This window comes from Ctenopharyngodon idella, chromosome 1 (assembly GCF_019924925.1).
Source record: "Ctenopharyngodon idella isolate HZGC_01 chromosome 1, HZGC01, whole genome shotgun sequence".
Taxonomy (NCBI): domain Eukaryota; kingdom Metazoa; phylum Chordata; class Actinopteri; order Cypriniformes; family Xenocyprididae; genus Ctenopharyngodon; species Ctenopharyngodon idella.
Window position 1 is genome coordinate 12,245,967 of NC_067220.1, and position 21,993 is coordinate 12,267,959.

Genomic DNA, 21,993 nt, shown 5'->3' on the forward strand with positions numbered 1-21,993 from the left:
TTTAGTTTGATGATCTCTTAATATATATTACAATCAAGTCAAAGTCAATGTCAATGTGACATTAGGTGGAACAGCTCCTCGAAAGCTTTTTCTGTTATCCCGGTTTCCAGATTGGTCCATCATACAGTACGGATGTAATTAAATGTTAAAATGAATATACATCAAGTGAATGATTGATAACTATGCATACATACATATATCTTAGGTCTAAACACAGTGTCTGTGCGATAGCTATTGTACAGCTGGTTCTTTAACCATGGGTAATGATGCAACACTTGTGTCTTAATGAAGGTAAAAGCTGTAAGACATCCTGCTGATGATGATGTGTGTGAGCTCTGAGAATTATTATAATGTACTATAATATTATAGTAACACATACTATAATATTAAAGGTTACAATTAACAACAGAGCCCAAACTACCGGTATTAAATTCAGTTTCTATTTATTTTTAAATATAATAATCAACATGCAGGTTTTGCATTAACTTCTAAATCTAATTATAAAATTATTTTTCAATTATTTTTTTACTTCAATTCATTTTTTGAAATATAATCACTTGCACAGTTACTGTCATAACTTGTTTTCATGACAAATTTATTTAAATATATACTGTATTAAATAAGACGTTACTAACAAGTTAAGTAAATATAATTAATATATAAGCTAATATAGTGCATATGTAGTGAAATGCTCCCCTCTAGAGTTCATTTCTCTAGTGAACTAACATGCTGTGGACACTAAATGACTTGCCTGAGGTAAATGTAATGCTACATGCGATATTATTCTCAAGCTGTTTTACTGATGTCTTTCTGCGTTTGAAACACTGGTTGAAAAATGGCATGTAAACATTTCTATGCATAAATCGCCTGTTCTTCTTCTGCTCTTTTTCCTGTTGTGACGGTTAGCAAACAGGATTGCATTACTACACACGCTCCCTTCTGCGTGGAGTGTGGATCACTTGTGACTGACTGTATTCGTCGTCTGAGTGTATGTACTGAACCGTGACATCCGTACCGTGACGTTTCGTTACAAATACATGTACCATTACACCCCTGTTATGGTACTCCAAGGTACTTTAAAGAATACCATGGTATTACTTTGGTACATGTCCAAAAAACACTGTATAGTGTATTACCATGGTACTTCTTTGTAAGTGAGCAAGGACAAAGTCAATGCTGAATTTGCTGTTTAAATACTATACTCACATACAGTTCCATGGTTAGTCCAATGTACTTCAAGGAATACTAAGGTATTACCATGGTACATGTCCAAATACCATTGTATTTCCATAGTACTTTTTCCAAAATAGCTGTTTGAGCACACATTTACAGATAAGCACCAAAAAAAGTACTATCATGGTAGTTTGAGAATGTACTATGGTAGTATTTCAGTATACTTTAAAAGTACCATAGTATTACCACCTGATACCATCACTGTACCATGATGCTTGTAAGGGTGGTAAAACCATGGTATTTTGGTGTATATTATGGTATTTAAATGAATATACCATGATATTTCCTAGAATACCATGAAACTGTCATGGTACATGTACAAAACATTGTCAAATGTTTATCAATTGCTAGTACATTTCACACATAAGTACAAAGAAATGTAAACACATTGAATTAAATGTGAAATTTTGAAGTGGTAAGACTGAAACAGTATTTTCTTGTATAACACACTCCAATAATCTTTGTTTTATAAACTTTGAAAAAAAATTTTTTTTACACAGTGTACTATGTTCATTGTTAACATACAAATCCAGGACAAAAATCAAAGGACAAATCCAGATGTTAGATCTTCATGTACACACATACAGACAAATGTCTTGGTGACCGGATATTTTTCATGACTTTCTGACTCCTCACCCTGTGATGCCATTGAAAGGTCAAAGGGTCAGATCTCTGGACGGAAGCGACCCGGGTGGGAATGAAGACCGCAGCGTCTCTCATCCCGTCAACCGTGCACACATGCACACAAACTCACACAACCGCAAAGACCTGAAGCTGTAACCCCCTCAGCTTAAAACACTAATTGTTTTTGGACAGGGTAACATGAGAGAGGGATGAACCTGAGAGAGGGATCAGTCGGAAGAGGAAAAGAGGAGGACGGGACCAGGGGGCCAGAGACGTCAAATAAATTATACCTCCACTGGATAATACATTTTCACCTATGCGGAAGAGTGAGAGAGAGCAAAAAGCAGAAAGATACTTCAGGTGGTCCTCTGAAAATTCAAAGCCCCTTTTGTCATGCATGAAACTGAGAAAAAACTTTACATAAACACACGCACAAGACCTTTCCTTCAACCAAAAGCAGCCTGACCATCATCATCATCAAACAACAGAATAGGGCAAGTTTCATTTGTTAAATTTAAGTACATTAGTTAACATGATCTAACAATGAACAATACTTATACAGCATTTTTTCATATTAATTTCAACATGTAATAGTCCAGTTCATTTTTAAAACCAAAAAACAATGCATTTTTAAGAAAAAACTTGTAAAACTTTACAATAAGGTTACATTAGTAAATGCTAGTTTGAATTAACTAACAATAACTAATGAGTATACATTTTGTTAAAATATTTATTAATCTTTGTTAACATTAGCTAATAAAAATATAACTGTTAGGTCAAGTCCATTAAATAATGTTAATAGATACTACTTTTGATTTTAATAATGTGTTAGTAAATGTTGAATTTAAAGAGCTTCTTCCTGGGTTGGTGACATCATGAAGCCCAAAATTTACATAAACCCTGCCCCCGGGAACACGCATTAAAGTGGGTGAGACCATGTTGGGCTGGTTTAGAGAAGAGGAAGAGTTGTTGTAGTAGAGTGTTGTTGACATGCCATTATTTTACGCCTGACTGCTTCACAAACGAGGGTCAATTCAACACTGAATTTGCACAAAAGATTAACATGACGGCACATGCTAGTCGATGAGTTGAATCAACTCCACAGAAACTACATAAATTTATCCACTAACCGTTCAGAAACGTCCAGATATATTCTAAAAATTGTAACTTCTTCCTGAGTCTCTCCATCAGTGTCCGACTCCGGTTTGAACAACGTAAGGCTGAACACCGTTACTGACAATCCTCATTTTGGCTGCGTGAGATTCTCCAGCTTTGTTGTTGTTGAGCAACCGAATTTTGTCATCTTGTTTCAAACCTGTATGACTTTCTTTCATTTGTGGAACAGAACCTCTTTTTGTGTTCCACTGATGGATAAAAGTCAGATGAGTTTGGAACAACATGAGGGTGAGTAAGTGATTAGAGAATTTTCATTTTTGGGTGAACTATCCTTTTAACTGGGGTTCTAGTTGAACACTCTTCCGACAAGGTAAATGAGCCTAATTGAATGCTTTACACCATTAAAACTGCCCCAGCAGAGAGGATGCCAACCTGTGTGAGTGTGTTCCTACTGTAATGGCTTTTCAGTGTGTATATGAATGCAAACGACCCTCTTTTAAAAGCTCCCCCTCCCCACAAAACATCCATTAAGACATTTCATTTCACAGCCACAAAACGAGAGGGACTCCAATAAGTAACATATTAGTCCACTTTAGCTGCATGGTCAACCCTGTTATGATGCAGAGAGTGGATTTCTTTGGATGTACGCACAGGTTAAAGAATCATTTATATGCATAAAAACTCAACCCCTGGCACTAAATAACGCTCTGGTTTAATTAGATTTGAAGGTCAGCGTGTGCTGTTTGGGAAGAGCATGTTATATTATCATAAAACCCTTAAAAAAGTGTCAACATATTCAGATTTGACAGACCCTTATGTTTAATTCAATTGAAAAAGTGTGCATTAGTGCAAGCAAACCTTTCAACACATTTTCGCATGGTTTTGTCAGGTAGCTTAAAAAGGTACTAAATTAGGTAGTTTTGTTCAAGACAAAAATATTTGATATTATTGTTTCAACAAGAGTACATTAGGTCAGATCAAGTATAAATATATAGAAAAGTTTTTTTATTTCTTGATGATTGAAAGTTCAAAAGAACAGCATTTATTTACAATCATGTTATAAATAAATACACTTCATTTGCAATGCAAATATAAGAGAACAGTTTAAATCTAAACATGCTGTTAAAAAAGACAGAAATCAAAGTTCTGGTCGGTGCATTATTTGTAGCAATAACTAAATGCATTATTTGTGTTTGTAGCCTTCAATATTGCTTGAATGAATCAATAAATCAAAAGTAGCCTAATTTTTCAAAACTTACAGTATTGCTCACTGTATCTTTTGCATAAGGTTCACACACGCAAAGTTGTCTTAATCATTTGCTATGTAAATGTGTGGGAGAAATGGAGAAAACAGTTTCTATGCAGGGTGTTTAGGGGGTCAGAAGGTGTTTGAAGGGTGACAGCTTGTGCTTTGATCATTAGAGGAAGAGGAAGGGACGATTCTTCATGGATTACACGATCAAACGCAGTGAAATGCACACACACAAACAAAAAAAACAAAAAAATTGTACTCACAGACACACACACACAGAACGACCGGAGATTTGCGAGTTCCACTCGACTGATAGTCTGACAGCTCTGACTAATCAATCACTCTCTCTTTTCCTCAATTCACTGAATCAATGAAGGGAAAAAACATGAGTGGAGCTCTCCCTCTTTTTCAGAGAGCAAATTTTCACATATTAACTTTAGCCCTTTCTTTTGCAAGCACACAGACATGAAAAAAAAAAAAACTACGGAAACAAGTAGAGCTTTATAATGTAGAACTATTATAATGGTTTTTTATATATATATTAACACAACTCACCAGACATGTGCTCACTTTTACTTTTAGCTACATCCAAATTCTTCTAATTGGTGATGTTTAACCAGTTTCTAGGGAAGCTTATTTCTTCCACAGAATAAAAAAAAAAATAATTAAAAAGCTAATTATGACTTTTTTCTAAGAATTATGAGAAGAAAAAAAAAATCAGAATTGCAAAATATCAACTCATAATTAAGAGAAAAAAATCAGAATTGTCAGCTGACCTTTTTTCTCAGAATTGCAAATTTATATCTCACAATTCAGACTTTATAATTTGCAATTCATATCACAATTCTGAATTGTGGGATGTAAACAAGCAATTCTGAGAAAAAAGTCAGAATTGTGGGATATGAACTCACAATTCTGAGAAAAAAGGTAGAATTGTGGGACAAACTTGCAATTCTGAGAAAAGAAGTCAGAATTGTGGGATATAAACTTGCAATTCTGAGAAAAAAGGCAGAATTGTGGGACAAACTCGCAATTCTGAGAAAAAAAAGGCAGAATTGTGGGATATAAACTTGCAATTCTAAGAAAAAAGTCAGAATTGTAGGATATGAACTCACAATTCTGAGAAAAAAGGTAGAATTGTGGGACAAACTCGCAATTCTGAGAAAAGAAGTCAGAATTGTGGGATATAAACTTGCAATTCTGAGAAAAAAGGCAGAATTGTGGGACAAACTCGCAATTCTGAGAAAAAAAAGGCAGAATTGTGGGATATAAACTTGCAATTCTAAGAAAAAAGTCAGAATTGTAGGTTATGAACTCACAATTTTGAGAAAAAAGGTAGAATTGTGGGACAAACTCGCAATTCTGAGAAAAGAAGTCAGAATTGTGGGATATAAACTTGCAATTCTGAGAAAAAAGGCAGAATTGTGGGACAAACTCGCAATTCTGAGAAAAAAAAGGCAGAATTGTGGGATATAAACTTGCAATTCTAAGAAAAAAGTCAGAATTGTAGGTTATGAACTCACAATTTTGAGAAAAAAGGTAGAATTGTGGGACAAACTCGCAATTCTGAGAAAAGAAGTCAGAATTGTGGGATATAAACTTGCAATTCTGAGAAAAAAGGCAGAATTGTGGGACAAACTCGCAATTCTGAGAAAAAAAAGGCAGAATTGTGGGATATAAATTTGCAATTCTAAGAAAAAAGTCAGAATTGTAGGATATGAACTCACAATTCTGAGAAAAAAGGTAGAATTGTGGGACAAACTCGCAATTCTGAGAAAAGAAGTCAGAATTGTGGGATATAAACTTACAATTCTCAGATAAATACTGGTAATTGCGAATTTAAATCCAACAATTCTGACTTTTTTTTCTCGCAACTGTGAGTTTATATCCCACAATTCTGAGGAAAAAAGTAACAATTGTGAGATGAAAAGTCACAATTACCTTTTTTTATTTTTTATTCCTTGACAGAAACAAGCTTTTCAGTATGAGCAGTACTGAATTAGATAAACCCTGGGGTGTTCAACAGGGAGTCTGTAAATTATTGTTTGATCTCAAACTATTTTGGTGGGGGAAAAAAATATAAATAAAATGAAATGAGTTTAAATTTTCTAAATTAGAGTAGTTTAACTTTTATAAAATTCAAATCTAAAGTTAATTTCAGCTAAATGTTTCACTGACCAAGCAAGTTATTTACAAAAAATGGAGGGTTGCTTCTAAGATCATAGTAAATATGCCAAATAAAATACAAATGATATAACATTACACATAGATATGTACAATGTTAACAGTCACAGAATAATATACAATACCCATGCAGGATATGCAATATTGTACCAGGTGAGGAGTGCTACTGTAATGAGCAGCTTAAATAATAAATAATGGACATTTGGTTTGGTGCAAAGTACTTTACCATGGTATTTACATGCATGGTACTCCAAAATATATCATGGTATTACCAGGGTACTTTATTTTAGAGGTGAAAGTAGCTACATTCAAAGTCAATCTGCAATCATTTCCACCTCACAAACAGTAAATACAAACATGCACACATCATTTCATCCAGTAAAATCTCATTTGATGTCCAACATAATCAGATGCATTAGTGTAAAATGCTTATGTGGTTGTAAATATGTTGCAATGTGAGTGTGTGTGTTTCTCACTAAAGCATTCAGTGTGTTTTTCTCATCGTGGGCTGTAAACTCTCTCCACAGGAGTCTAACAACACCTCCCCGCGCCACTCAAAACACACACACACACACACTCTCTCTCTCTCTTTCTCCTTGTTCTTTTGAAACCTGTGGTAATTGACCTAAGTCATTTTTATCATGGACTGCACTAGTGTCTGGTAAAACCATTGATTTGGCAAATGAGGTCAATTCTGGTTCACACACAACTGTTGTTTACTTAAGGCATAATATTGTCGACAGACACCACTGCATTTGCCCACACGTGGCTGCTGGCGGACATATCATTTGTAAATCTAAATGCTTGACAGCTTTATAACGAACAATAATCACACTATAAAAGTGAAAATGTGCAGCTGATTCCTTAAAGAGCTATTTCTTCCCAATCTGAACTCTAAAATAACAAAACAAAAAATATGATATTTCTCATGACAGCAGTACAAAACTTGATGTTTTAATTCACACTGATGCTCATATTAGATTACATGTTACATTAATTACATCTTGCATTTACAATTAAAAGTGTCTGTACATTACAAATGGTTGTATCATATATGATTAACTGTCCAATGACTCTGTTGAGTTCTTGATGCCCTTTAAATAAAATGCTGCCCTTTACCTCACATTGAGATATTACCTACATTCAAGGTGTAATTTAATATCGTCTATTACTAAACTGGCACTGAGACCCTTCTCCATTAAAGTTTTATCACCTCTCATATGAGAGGAACCAATATTATTTTTTTCAATCATTTGATTTCCTTGGTTTTCTAAATCTGTGTCTCACTAATCAAACTGCCTGTGGCAAACAGAAAAACAATTCTTCATTTACCTTTGCTTATCCCTTTTTCTTTAATAACTCAGGTGAACTATACATTTTGTCTGTCTACTAAACCATAGGCCACAATTTACAGTTTCTGGCATTTTTTCTTTAAAATTGCTTAAAATCAAAGAAAACATTAAGGAAGAATTTAATTAAGCAATCATATTAGTCTATACTGCTTGTATTCAATTAACATGAATTAGTTAATTCACAATCTCTTGTGCAAAGAAACTAAATCTGATAGTTGATCTGCTTGGTAGGACAATCAGTGTAAAATGAAGATGATGGAATGAAAATAAGAGATACAGCGTAAAAATGTTTTGTCAGGTAACCAAAAAACGTGCTTCAGTAAAATCCAAATTAGCAGATTTTATTCAAGGAAAAAAATATTTTAATATGACTGAATCAACCTGAACACATTAGGTTACACCAATGAAATGATTATATCGTCGCTGTCGGCAGAAAACCTTGTATCTCCAAGATAGCTACTTTTCAGGAAATGGAAAAAACACTATTTTTTAAATAATTAAACAGTGCATTGTCAAAGTTGATACTGTGGCTTTATGTGTGGTCAAGACAGATACATGTGTCATTATATTATTAACATTTTACCAAAATCAAGCTCAAATTGAGTTATGAAGTTTTTGACCAGCGATTCTGAGAATTTCGGACATATAGTGTGCGTACGTGTTTTGTCCGTCAATAAAGGCGATAAGTACATCACAGTACGTTTTCATCAATTTACAGGTTATAAAGTTTATTGTAACTATGTGAGCGCTCAGTTTTTCGGTCATTTGGCCAAAATCCCATGTTATTAAAGATGAAGTGCTATGCACAGGCTATTTAAGACCGTATTGGCTATAACTTGATAACAAATGCTAGACTAAGACACTCTTCTCTGCTCCTCAAATACACTGATGTAATGTGTATTTTTGAGTCATTAATGTGTTTAAACAAGATTCAATTGTTAAATAACATTTCAAAGTGTTTACGTTTATTTTTTGACTGTTTTTATGTCAGGCGGTACAACCAAATAGTAGGCTAGTTGTACCACCTGACGTGGAAAGTGTACCATATTTGAAATTAGCAGTTTTTACCAGTATTTGAGAGAGATCTACAAACCTTTTCACTCTGCCACAAGGATCAGTTGGAGTCCTCTAGATTATGCATTATCATGTTTACTGTTATTACCTTGTCAATTTATAATAAAAGAGCCATGTTTGCAAATTGCTCGACAAAAAATTTTCAATTATCTTGTTATATTTCTATTATCTAAAAAGCTTTAAAACTATATAAACTTTATAAAATTTGTTTAAATGAAAGATTTCAAACCTAAAATGATACCATAGTATTTAGTTTTTAATTTTTTATTATTAATACACCATTTTAAATAGTTTTCTTAGTCTGTTCATTTGTTCAGACAGTTGCACCACCTGACATTTTGGGGGTTTAAGATAACAAAGCATATAATAATATGTATTATTTAAATGTACTAAAAATGAATACAAACTAAATAGGTTTTATAGAATAAAGTGATATATGTCATCATGAATTTATGAAATTATTTTGAAAGGAAATAATGCATCTGGACACAAAAATATGCATGTCACATCATTGACCCAAAAACATAAAGACGTAAAGGGTGACCAATAGTAGCGAATTGTGAAAAAAATAAAAATGACGAAATACGGAGGTACAAGGTTGTACCTGTATATGTAGTTATTTAGTAAAATACAAAGGTTTAAACGTTTCCAGCTACTTAATTGTAGCTCCCCAACTAATTATTATTTACGCAACAGTGGTAGTATTTACACAGAGGTAAGTGGTGCTTTTCTAACAGCTGTGGTACATGCTGTTATATTAATGTACATATAAACAATATATTACTTAAAATGTCAGGGTTGCTCATAAAAGATTATTTACAAAATAAATAAATGTATTAAAATGCAACACATTAACAGTATGATTTATAAATAATATAAATTGCAAGATTATTTAATCGGAATTGCAAGATAAATAAGACTGAAAACACAATAAAACATGGATTAATCAAACGTAAGTAAATCATTTAAAAGCATTCTGAAAATCTGCTTAGATTCAGTGGACAATGATACTATAATTTCCTCCAGCCTCCCTCCTTATTCCACACGCTCCAGTCATGTTAAAGCGGTGATTAGGTGTTAACTAATCTCCACTGCCCAGGGTGCGACCAGCTCCTCCCCCTCTTTCCCTCACCGAAAAAGAAAGAAAAAGAATATTTGTGCTGCAATTAAATATTTTTATGCTTTTCTTCTGTCATGAAATCATTAATGCTTGACATTTTTATTGAATTACTTCTGATTGTTGATGCTGCCTAAATGTAACAATTGTAAAATTATTCTACATCTCATTATTTTAATGTAAAACACATCATAAATCCTGAAGATAAAGCTGAAAACAGAAATAGAGGATGAGAGAACAGACTCTTGGTAAAGACGTTTATTTAAAGAATTTTTATTTTTTATACTAAATGGATTGGTTGTGCTTCTATAACTCAAGACACAAATGAGGTTGGCTTCCTGGGGACCGCTGGAGATCAGGTGTATTTAACCCCCTGTGCCTCCCTTTTTTGCTCGCTCTCTTTTTCTTACATGTTCTCATTAGAAATGTCGGATTCTTAGGAAATCCCCTAAAAGCAATAACTCAGAGATATGACGGTCACTGATATTATATTGGTTATGATAACCACAACAACATAACCTCACCCTCATCCTTTTCTTGCCGTCCTTCGGCCCATCCCCCTTGAGAAACCTCCGCTGAAGTCTCTTTCTTTCTTTCTTTCTTTTCCTCCCCCTCGCCTCCACCACTTCCCCTTCATTTCAGTAAAATAGATTTTTCAATTATGCGTAGAGTGGAGGGAAACGTCTCACATCTCAGGGCTTGACCCCATTTGGGTGCCGAGTTTTTCTTGGGCAAATTGACACACTTAACTCCTTCTCTTACCATAATCGGCCTAGATGAAGGCCTCTCATCATAAAACCAGACGTCTTGCGCTCAGGCAATCAATGAGCCAACAAATACTGTAATTGAACATGAACGCATTACACCCGCTCGTGTTTAAATGCAGTTTGCAGTACTTTACTGTAGATTTACCGCAAATCACTTCTAAATCACATTTGAACATCTCTACTGGGTTTCTTTCTCTGGGCAAGGAATGAAAATCTTTCATATGCTCTATCATGAAACGCCTGATGAATTAGTTATACAATTTATGTATAAAGCCTTAAATATAAAATTGATTATTACATTTTATAAAGGAAATGAGTGTTGCTGACTTGCTAAGGTGTAGCACAGCTGTGAGGTTGTTCTGGATGGCTGCTAGCAGTGAAAACTAAATGAAAATATTTTTGTTAATTAAAATAAAAAAACTAACATAAAAGGGAAAACTAAACTAAAAAACATTGTAATTATAGCGCGCCCGCCCCCCGAAGCCAGAGGCACCGGTTCGAATCCCACTCAGAGCAGGTTGAGTAGGACTGGTTACATTTGGTGCCGTGACCCGGATGGGAGTAAGGTTTAAGGGGTTGAGCGTAACAGAGGTCCGCTAGTAAGAGCCGTTTGAGTAAACCTCACTCCCCTGGCCTCAAGAGGCGCACTGGTGGCTGATGTTAGAGTCCTTGTTAGCAAGCCCGCCTCCCATGCTGGAGATGCTGGTTCGAATCCTGCTCAGAGCGGGTCGAGTAGGACCAGTTACACATGCACACTCTAATGACTAATACTGCCCACAACCCATTGAGTGCTGGACAAGGATTCAATTAGAACTACAAACACAAATACAAACATGGCGGATGTGTGAGACTGACGGTTGAAGAGAAAGGGGTTTGACTTATTAATAATCAGTATCTAACCTGACGGAAAAATATTTATACAATTTTATCCACATTATATTGAATCTTCCACAACATTGAGAACTTGTAAAAAGCTTTCACATCCTTATAGAAATCGTAATTACAACTTGTAACCTGGGAATTTTCTGACAGCTCCAACTTGTACCACGTGACCTCTACCACCAGACCACTTCATGCTGTGTTCACGCCATTTCATAATTACATAAATAAAGCTCTGTATGCTTTCAAATTGCTCTTGCGGTACCTTGGTGTCATACACCAATCGGTCGGCACAGCGCCGCTTCAAGTCGAACACACCTTAAATCTGCAGTGGTCAGGTAGTATAGTGGCCACGTAGTACAAGTTTACACATTGTAATTACAAGTTCCACAAGCACCTTCATTTTGCCGTTGATAGTGTTGCCGTAGAAATGCATAATTCCAAGTCCGAGGAAATGAACAGCTACGAGTAGAACGTCAAGTGCCGTCATCTCGAAATAACAGTAATGACGACATGGCGTGATTGCAGCATTAAACATCAAAATGTCCCTAGATAGAAATAACACTAGACGATGCTAGGAAAATTTAACATGTTAAACATTTTTAAACATTTATACCAGTTAACGCATTAACACTGGTGGATGGAGCATATTAAAGCTGAAACTAAAAAACTAAATAAACTGAAATCGTACAATAATATACTGAAAACTAACAAAAATAAAAACTTAACTAAACATTCAAACCCTATAATAACAAGCTCATTTGAGCATAAATTTGAGCACTGCTCATGTTGCTGGACAACTTAATAAATTAAAATATTAATTACTTCAGGTCACTTTGCCGCTGTAAAACGCTGTCAGCATGAACATCCCTGTAGCAAGAAGCAAGACCCACTAATAAAATTAAATATATTCAAAGTGAATCTTAAAACAGCATGCACACAATGCCAAACACACACACTATCACTGCTGTTCAGTAAAGGAGATATAAAGATACAGTTTATTGTATACAATTCCTGATCTGTGATTCAACGCCTCAGGTTATTAAAGGCAGCTTAGAGGCTGCGTATCAGCTTGACTCGTGTGTGTGTGTGCACGTGTGTGAGGGCTAAAGGGGAATTGATTGCCTCAGGGCATGTTTAACATGCTCTAACAGAGACCAGAGATACGGCGAGACGCGAGTCAGATGAACACATAAACTCACACACAAAGGGTGAAACAGGGCAATGGTCAGACTCTCGTCCTCTGCCCCTCACCCCTCCCTCTCTCTCAGAGTGGGAGCAGCTTGAGACTGGGCGGATAGTAATTATGGGGGAGTCACGGTTCACGCGGTCCACACCCCTCCCATTGTCTCCGAGTGCGTGCGTGTGTGTGTGGAGTACATTGAGAGAAAGTGCGTGGTGGGTAACATGCTGTAAGGGCGTGCTGACAGCAGCATCTGGACACCAGTGGGTGTTGAAAAAGCTCTCGCACACGATCACAGCGACACACGCTCACCCGGGGCTGCAGAGCAGAGAGGTTCATGCCATCTTGTGGTCAGTGAACACAACGCATTACTGTTACGCAGAAGCATACATTTCTACATCTCATATGTCTTTATATACTGGATAAAATATTAAATACCTCTTTTCAAATAATTTTATACAATTCATACATTTCTACATCACATATGTCTTTATATACTGGACAAAATATTAAACATCTCTTTTTAAATAATCTTTAGCAATTTCTACATCTCATATGTCTTAGATAATATATTTAATATACATTTTTAAATAATTTTATAAAAATTATATATTTCTTTGTCACTTGTCTTAACATACTGGAAAAATATTAATATCCTTTTTAGAAATGTTATAAAATTGATAAATTTCTCAATACACTGGATAAAATATTAAAGTCACATTTTTAAAATGGAAATCATGTTAGTTTTCTACCATCACAGTTAAGTCAAGGGGTGAATTTGAAATAATTATAAATATTATATTTTTATATTTTTATTATTATATTTTATTAAAATATTTGTTTCAATGCATGTTGCTATTTTGACTTCTAACATGAAAAATTGGCAATTTATTAAGACATATTTGTGTTTGTGTTCCTTCATTTTTTCTTTCTCTAATCAATTTTTATTCAAAGAAAACACGTTTTCTTGGGAATATTGTTTTAATTGGTCTGTGCTCACTTTTTATTCATCTAATTTTCCTACAAAAGCCTATTCCTTAATGACATCATCCTCCAGGAAGTGACATCTTTTTGGTGGGAAAACAAAAGCACAAACATTAATAAATACTGGTAATGGATTTGATGAATTCTGTGATGTTTTGTGGCATTATGCAAAGGCAAACCAATTAATATGATCTTATCCGGTTTGATAAAATTACAGAAAAAAACTGTAAAATGATAAATGTTTGTTTAAAGAAAATCAAAATGATTTTCTAGTTTATTCCTTCATGTGAGTTCAGTCTCTCGATGAGCAATGGCTAACTTTAGCTTGTAGATTTAATGAGGTTATTTTATGTTACCTCATTTTTAACCTCAATTCTATGTTAATGAGGTTAAGTATATGTTAATGCATTTTTAAAAATCTTTATTAAATTACAAAACAAGTAAATATTTTTAAAGTTACAGAGCTGAAATTGTAGTGACAAAAATGACCCGAGTCACTGAAACACTGGGAGGATGAATTGTAAAAACAGCCATCCAAATATGATTCACTTTTAGCCATTTAGATCAAGAAATTCGTCAGTGTTTATGTTCTACCACAGAAAATTGACAGAATTAAGGCATAATTATAGTGGAACTTGCTATTTTGGAGACATAATGTCAGTATGCTTAATTTGGCTTCTAGTTTAATCCATAAATAATGCAAATTTCCATAATTGTTTCAAGGCCAGCACTGCAGGATTAGACATTCCAGTAAAAACCAGAACAAGCAGAACTGTAAAAGAGAGAAAAAAATATGTATGAAGCAACAGAGAATAATCCGGCAAACAAAGAGTTTATCAACTACACTTCTGCTTCAGCTTCTTTCTTTTTGTCTCACATTTAATGAACATCCAAAGGTGTAAATATTACTGCAGATCGTGTTAGTTTGCAGTGTAGGCTCCAATAAAGTGATCCGGTAAAAAAAACAACAACTTGCAAACACACATACAAGTATGAGAGTAAAAATTGCTAGAAAGTGCAATTAGTACCATCCAAAACATTGCATACAGTGTGAGCCTTTTCATGAGAGTAACTTCTTTTTATTTGTAATACACATAACTAATTCACTCCAGCACATGTAGATGCTTTTCCTGATCATTCAGTTCCATGTTACTCTCAGTTTGTGCTCAGCAAAGGAACCGGTTTAACAAATGTAATGAAGCATAATATAACGCACTCTCCTATTATTATTGGATCTTCTCTGTATAGGAAACCAAACTTAAGCTTGTACTGCATTTATTCAGCCCTTAATTTAATCAGTTTTTGGTATGTCTCATCTTCATGTTAACTTTCGTAATCCGTTTTTAAGAAATTACATGCCGTTCTTTTTCCCCGCCAACGGTCCAGAGTTGACTTTATTTTTTTCAACCTTTGGAATTTTTACCTCCCATCAGAAACCAAACTAACCAAAACCAGTTTTGTGCTCCAGCTATGTTTGTCCAGCTGGCTTTGACGTACATATGCTTGGTTGGCTCTTAATGTGACACACTGTTATTTTAATTTATTTAAGCTGTTTTCCAGTCTCATTTCCAGTCTCATTTCCAATTTATCTCAACAAAACCGTCCTAGTCCTATAGTCATGAATAATAAAAAATAATTTTAGTGTTTATAAAAAACAAACAAAAAAACATTTTTTATAAAAACATCAACATGTATATTAAACAAAGATTTTAGGTTAAAAATCTAATATGTATATATATATATATATATATATATATATATATTAGAGATGCACCGATGTATCGGCCAACAATCGGTATCGGCCGATAAAAGCTATTATTATCACTGATTGTTTAAAAACTGCCAATGATCAGGGCCGATTATATCCTGTCAATCAAAAGGATGAGGAAAAACGTGTTCAGACTGTAACTCGTACATACTGTGTGTGAAGAAAATCGCTGTTGAATTTTAACACATTAACAGTTTAAAAATAGTGACGTTAAAGCAGGCTCTTTTTGACCCTGTGAATCACTGTTTTTAGTGTTGCCTCTAGTATTTATGTGTCTGATTTTTAATTTCCAACATATTTTGGGTTCATTTTAAGCAAGCAATAAAGTAATTTTCAAACAATAGTTGAGGTAAATAAAACTACCCAGCAGGTTGGGCAAACATTTAATCCAATCGCTGGGTTAAAACAACCCAATCGCTGGGTTTGTCCATTTTCAACCCAATTTGGGTTGTTTTAAACCCAGCATTTTTTTTAGAGTGTATGATATATTATATATATATATATAGAGAGAGAGAGAGAGAGAGTCATTAAGATGATTAATAGTCATTAACTAGTCATTTTTAAAAATAAACTATAGTGAAAGCATTGCAATGACATTTGTGTAACACAGCCACGCTGAACTGAAGGATCTACAACCTCTTTGAAGAACTGACAACATCAGCAGCACCATCGTCAGTAATATGGCGACATAATGTTAGCATGACAAATGGCTTTGATAGCATAACACACACTACTGTCAGTGAGAGTTAATATGAGATTGTCTGACAACGCCTGCAGCAGTGAATGAGCATATTAGGAGATGTAATTAACCATGAGACGGAGCCGTGCACAACTGGTGATCTCTAGAAGCAAGACAGATGGACACAGATTTCATTTGGAATAAATAAAGACAACGAGCACAGCTAAAAACAATGAGATGCAAAGAGAAAGAGAAAGAAACAAATAAGAGAAAAGGAAGAAACAAGAGAAAGAGAAGGAGAGAGAGAGAGAGAGAGAGACAGAGAGAGAGAGAGGGAGGCACCAGCCAACACTTAATTAGCTGTCATCAGCTCAGCACCACAGAGAAAAGAGAGTGACTAATAATTAATGATAAAAATGAGAAGGGGAAAGGGAGAGAAACACAAAAGAAGGGGGAGAGGGGTTAAAGAGTAGAGGAGACATGGGGGGAGGGAGAAAGTGAGAGTAAGAAAGGGAGAACTGATTTGAAACGAGAACTAGCAAAGCCCCAGGGTCATTAAAGTCAATGAGACAAGCGTGCGTGTGAGAAATGAGAGACTGAGCCTTTAAAATCAAACGGTAGGTAATTGCCTGGCTTAACCTAGCCTGAAGCTCCAGGCTATATGATGTCATGAAGAGAAATGAAGGGGAGCGGAGCAGGCGACCAATCCTGATGTGTCCCAAATTTGTGATGTCATCAGTATAAACACAAATTATTAGTCTGCAAAATCATACTTTTTTCAATGGTCATTGTCATAATTAAAAATAAATAAATTATTTATATTAAATGTCTGCATATAGTTCTAATTTAATGCAATTTTAAGATCAATTGATATTTTATAAAAATATATATGGTTAATTGATGAATAAGGTTTTTAAAAACATAATGGAGATAGAATTAATTTTGAAGTTTTATTAAGTGTTAACAATAAGATTATGTGTTTTTTATAATCAATTAACACTACTTTTGACATTTTTTACAAGATGGACAAAATTTGTCACCAAAAAAAGTCATTCAGTTTAACTAAAATTTTGGTTTTACCGAATGACACTTTTGGTTACACCGAATGACGATATTTTCAATCAAACATTTTATATTTAGTAAGTTTTTAAAATATTACAACATTTTCCATGTTTTATAGCGGTTGTACTGAATGACCTGATGTTTCGGGACATGCGTATAAGCAAGTGAAAACATGAATTTTTCAAATAGTTAAGAGAGAGTTAGTTACTTTGCTTCACGACCATGTGGTCCTTTGCAGGTGTCTAAATGATGTCACATCCTGTCACATGATATTGACCGCATGACTTGATCCAAAATGGTCCCTTTATATTGGTTACTCCGAATGACATGAATGAAATTCATTTTTCCAGACATTCTTTCTCATAACAAAGCAACGACTTCTAAACATAATTTGAATACCATTTTCCACTATGTTGATTTATGATGTTATAAAATCATGCCATAATAAAAAATATATACATTTATTACATTTTAAGACATTTTAATCACAAATGAAATGGCTGTATTGGCCTTTGGACGGTTAAACTTAATGACCTTTTGACACTTCAAAATCTTTAAAATACCTTTATATGTAGCAAAATATAATTAAAACCTTTTGGATTCAATAAAACAGATCTAGTTGTACTACCTTACATACTTTGGATGTCATATCTTTGTTTTTTATTATTATTAAGGCCTTTGGACAAAAAAAAAAAAAAAGACCTGTCACGTCATTGACCCATATACATATTGAAAAGTTTTGATATTAATTCTAAATATTTATATTAATTCAAACATTTCAATTACATAGCAGTATAAATTTTCAATTAAGTAAAGGTTTAACAGTTTTTAAAAGTTATTAGGAATGAATTACATAGTTCTGGTCGTGTACATCATATTTCATCTGATTTAAAAAAAAAAAAAAAAAAACTTTAAAAAAATTGCTTTATATAGTTTTAATTTAATATAGTTTTAATTATTTTTTGAAAAAACAAAACAAAATTTTCAATCAAAAAACTGTATGTAGTTTTAATTCATTATAGTTTTAATCTGCTCGATACCGATATTTTATGCCATGAAAAGTATTATTCACAAATGCAGTGATCACTTTAAGAGTGACTAGTTAATTGTTTTGCCGTGTAATTCTTTTAATTAGCTACAGCATGTTTGCAGCATGCCAAAGGGTATAATGAGTAAAACAGCAATCGGCATGAGGAAACAGATACACAAGGATTTGACTATCCTACAGAGGAGAGACTGAAAGAGCCTCTATTTGAATAGCCGTGTGTGTGTGTGTGTGTGTGTGTGTGTGTGTGTGTGTGTGTGTGTGTGTGAGAGAGAGAGAGAGAGAGAGAGAGAGAGAGAGAGAGAGAGAGAGAGCGAGAGAGAAGGAGAATATTGTAAAATCAATGTGTTTGTCTATGGATGCAAGGCTAATTGGAGGTGTGTGGACTGCACTGAAGCACATATGCCACACAGAGCGGTGCTGAGCCAATAACTCAGCAGGAAATGGTACTGACAGATGAGCACAGAGAGAGAGAGAGAGACAGAGAGAGACAAAAAGAATGAAACATACTCATAACTGTGTATTTTAGATGCCCCACATCTATTTTAGGGTATAGACATTGCTTAATGAGTTCCAAGGTTAGTTGCGACTGTGATCCCAATAACAGCCTTGCAGAAGATGTTTGGCAACTCCAAGTCAAACAATAATACTACAATTTTCTACACTTAAGGTAGTTTTCCCTCATTTCTGATGCCATTATTTCATTTGAAAATTATACTAACCATATGATCTTACTATGTAATTTCATGGGTCAGTGGGTCAGTAGCACCTCATGGTCTCAGCAGTACATCGATGGCAATGCCAAGACATATGGCCAAAAATGTAAACAAACAACGTATTTCCACGATACACAAGGTCGAGAAAATGTTTACCTGCAGTAAGGAGTCTTTCAGAAGCTGCACGTGCAGTTGCTGAACGTAAAGACTTTCCTCATCGCTGGCAACCGATATAGGACGCTTTTGCAGATTTATTTATTTCAATCGTAGGTACAAATCCGCTTCATCCAACGCGTTTTTGATTTTCTGTGTTCTAAAGTGCTGCGTTGCTGTTTTACAGAGTGAGAAACCGCTCCAAACGATTCCGTGCTCAAGTCCGATTTAGTGCGTGAACGATTCAGACTGAATCGCGAAACGATTCAGTTGTGCTTACCCGTATGAAGGTCTGATTCCTACACATAATTTTCTGCTAATAATTTTGCACGCTACACACGCATATTGTAAGTAAAATATTTGATTAAAACACTGTCCCTGCATCCCAATGTGCATACTATCCACCCCGCCCTAAATAGTATTGAATATTAGGCCTACTAATGTCACATAGGCTACTATTTAGGATGGATAGTATGCACATTGTCTGTATGCGCAGACGCAGGCCAAGTTCATGCTGCATGCTGATACTGTCAAATACAATTACAATCTTGCTTGGTTTATTTAAATAAAAAATAATTAAAACGGTTTTAAGGTTTAAAGGTTTTTTTTTTATTATTATTGAAACAACAGTAGGGGAATACAAAGACATTTGAATATATAAAACTTATATCACAAAACAGTCACGTTTCTATTACATTAAGTATCCTTTTCAACAGCTTAGATGTCTTAACAGCTTTTCGATTGTTCTGTATTGATGTTAGAGAGTCATAAAAAATCTTCAAATCAGTGGAAAATAGTCTACCATTTGGTATTTTGAACGGAGGTAGCTACCACCAGACTTTATAACTGAGTGAAGTGTTTCGTTACTGAATGAATCAGTATTTATGATTGAATCGGTTGAATGAACGATTCCATGACTCACTTATGAAGACAGCGTGACTATCCTCACCACTAATGCACAAATTGTCAGTCTGCCCGCAACGTTCAAACATAAAACGTTGAAAAATCCCAGTGTTCTATCGGCACTTATTATAATTAACTAAATATTTAGATTAGATTTAACTTTATTGTTATTGTGAAAATATGTAAATAGCCTAACCTATACAAAATATTATGTTCTATGAAAAAACGTGCAAAAGTATAAGGTAGAGACCAGTTTGCATCAATTTATTTTGAGTTATGACAACGTTGAGTGAATTTACGTTCAACCAACAAGCTACATTGAGTTAGAGGAACTTAATAATTTGTAGCATAAACACAAATTTTTAAGTTGATTACAAAAATTAAGTCGCTCCAACTACCAGAGTTGTAGCCCTGGAACCAATTAATCTTAACTATTTCAAATCAACAGCTATCACAGCACACGCTAACATAACTTATTTAACATGTATATTGAATGAACAAGTAATCTACTTGTCACTGGCATTAGCGCAGATTATAGAGTATGCTTATAGAGTCATTGCTTATCAATAGTGTTTACTTTCATGTATGTACTCTTCAGCACAATAGTAACCACAAAAAACTTCAACATTACAGAAACTCTTTTAAATGTCAAACATAACAGCATTAAACACTAACAGGTCTTTCCCTTCACTAAAAACAAATAAATTAACACTTAATTTCAACATTTATTCTCCTTATCCAGTCCTATGCAAAGCATGCTGGGAACTAGAAGTCCACTGATTTCCAAAGTTATCAAGATAATTTCATTACATTACTACAACTTAATTTAAAAACAAAACAAAACAAACAAACAAAAAAGTTGATGTAATGATCAACATTATGTCAACAGAACTCAACTAAATAATGTTTGCAACTGAAAAGCTTTAATTAAAACAACAAATTAGAATTTTTAACTTGCAACCATGCATTTATTTAAGTTGTAGTAACAGGTCCCCGGAACTACTTTTTAGAGTGCCTATTATATTATGTCTTATTTAGGGCACCAAAGACTGCAACTGGTGCCCTTTCAAAAATGGTGCATATAACGCCCCTACCTTGGGGTATTAATTATCCTAATTAATAAATGTGAATGAACCCTAAAATTTCAGATTGCAGGGTTCATGTCCATACCACAGAGTCCCATCAGTGTAACTGTGAATGAACTTATCTTTAAACAAATTTACCGAAGATATCTGCACCGCCAGAATAACTCAGCTTGACATGGAACGCTCATCTATGAGAATGGATGATCTGCTGATTTCAAATCGTGGGTAAAAAGCACATCAAGTAATAGAACAGACATGCTAAAGGATCCCGGTCAGCATTTTGGCATGAGCCCTCAGTGGTTCATTTGGGTTGGCATGAATCTGACAGGGATATTTCAGTCTGAGGTTTCCCTACACATCCATCTCTATTTCTCGCTCTCTCTCTTTCTGGCCAGTGTTTATTTTCATTTGGCTTTCCACTATGCAATATGGAAATCAGACCAAATTAGCAGCACTGGAAACCTGCAACTTGTGATGTATGTGTTTTAAACATGAGCAATTGGACTTTTTTATTTTCATATATTTATGTTTCAGATGTAGTGGACAGCGGAAGATCAATACCTACATGATAATATATAACACAAATCATAGATAAAGTGAAATCTAGGATTTAACAGTTGAATTAACAGTTTAATATGACTGATAATATGGTTTTATGGTCATTTTAGGAGTATTTCAAAAATTGATATGCTTCGTACTCGAGTGTTTCAGTGATAAGTGTCTATTTAGCAGTAAAATCGGTATCTCAAAAGAAAAGCAGTCTTAAACAAAACACTGTTGATAATATGGTCTTTCCTAATGATCATGCGCCCCATAA

At 34.4% G+C, this 21,993-nt stretch overlaps 1 long non-coding RNA gene across 2 annotated transcripts in view; it reads right to left on the minus strand.

Moving 5' to 3' along the window:
• LOC127517021 (uncharacterized) overlaps positions 1-19,552 on the minus strand; it is a 70,697-nt gene extending 51,145 nt beyond the window's left edge. For both annotated transcript variants that reach the window (XR_007931169.1, XR_007931168.1), the window contains exon 1: positions 19,192-19,552. This is a non-coding gene — a long non-coding RNA (uncharacterized LOC127517021). The remainder of the gene's footprint in view (positions 1-19,191) is intronic.
• Between the last annotated feature and the right edge of the window lie 2,441 nt (positions 19,553-21,993).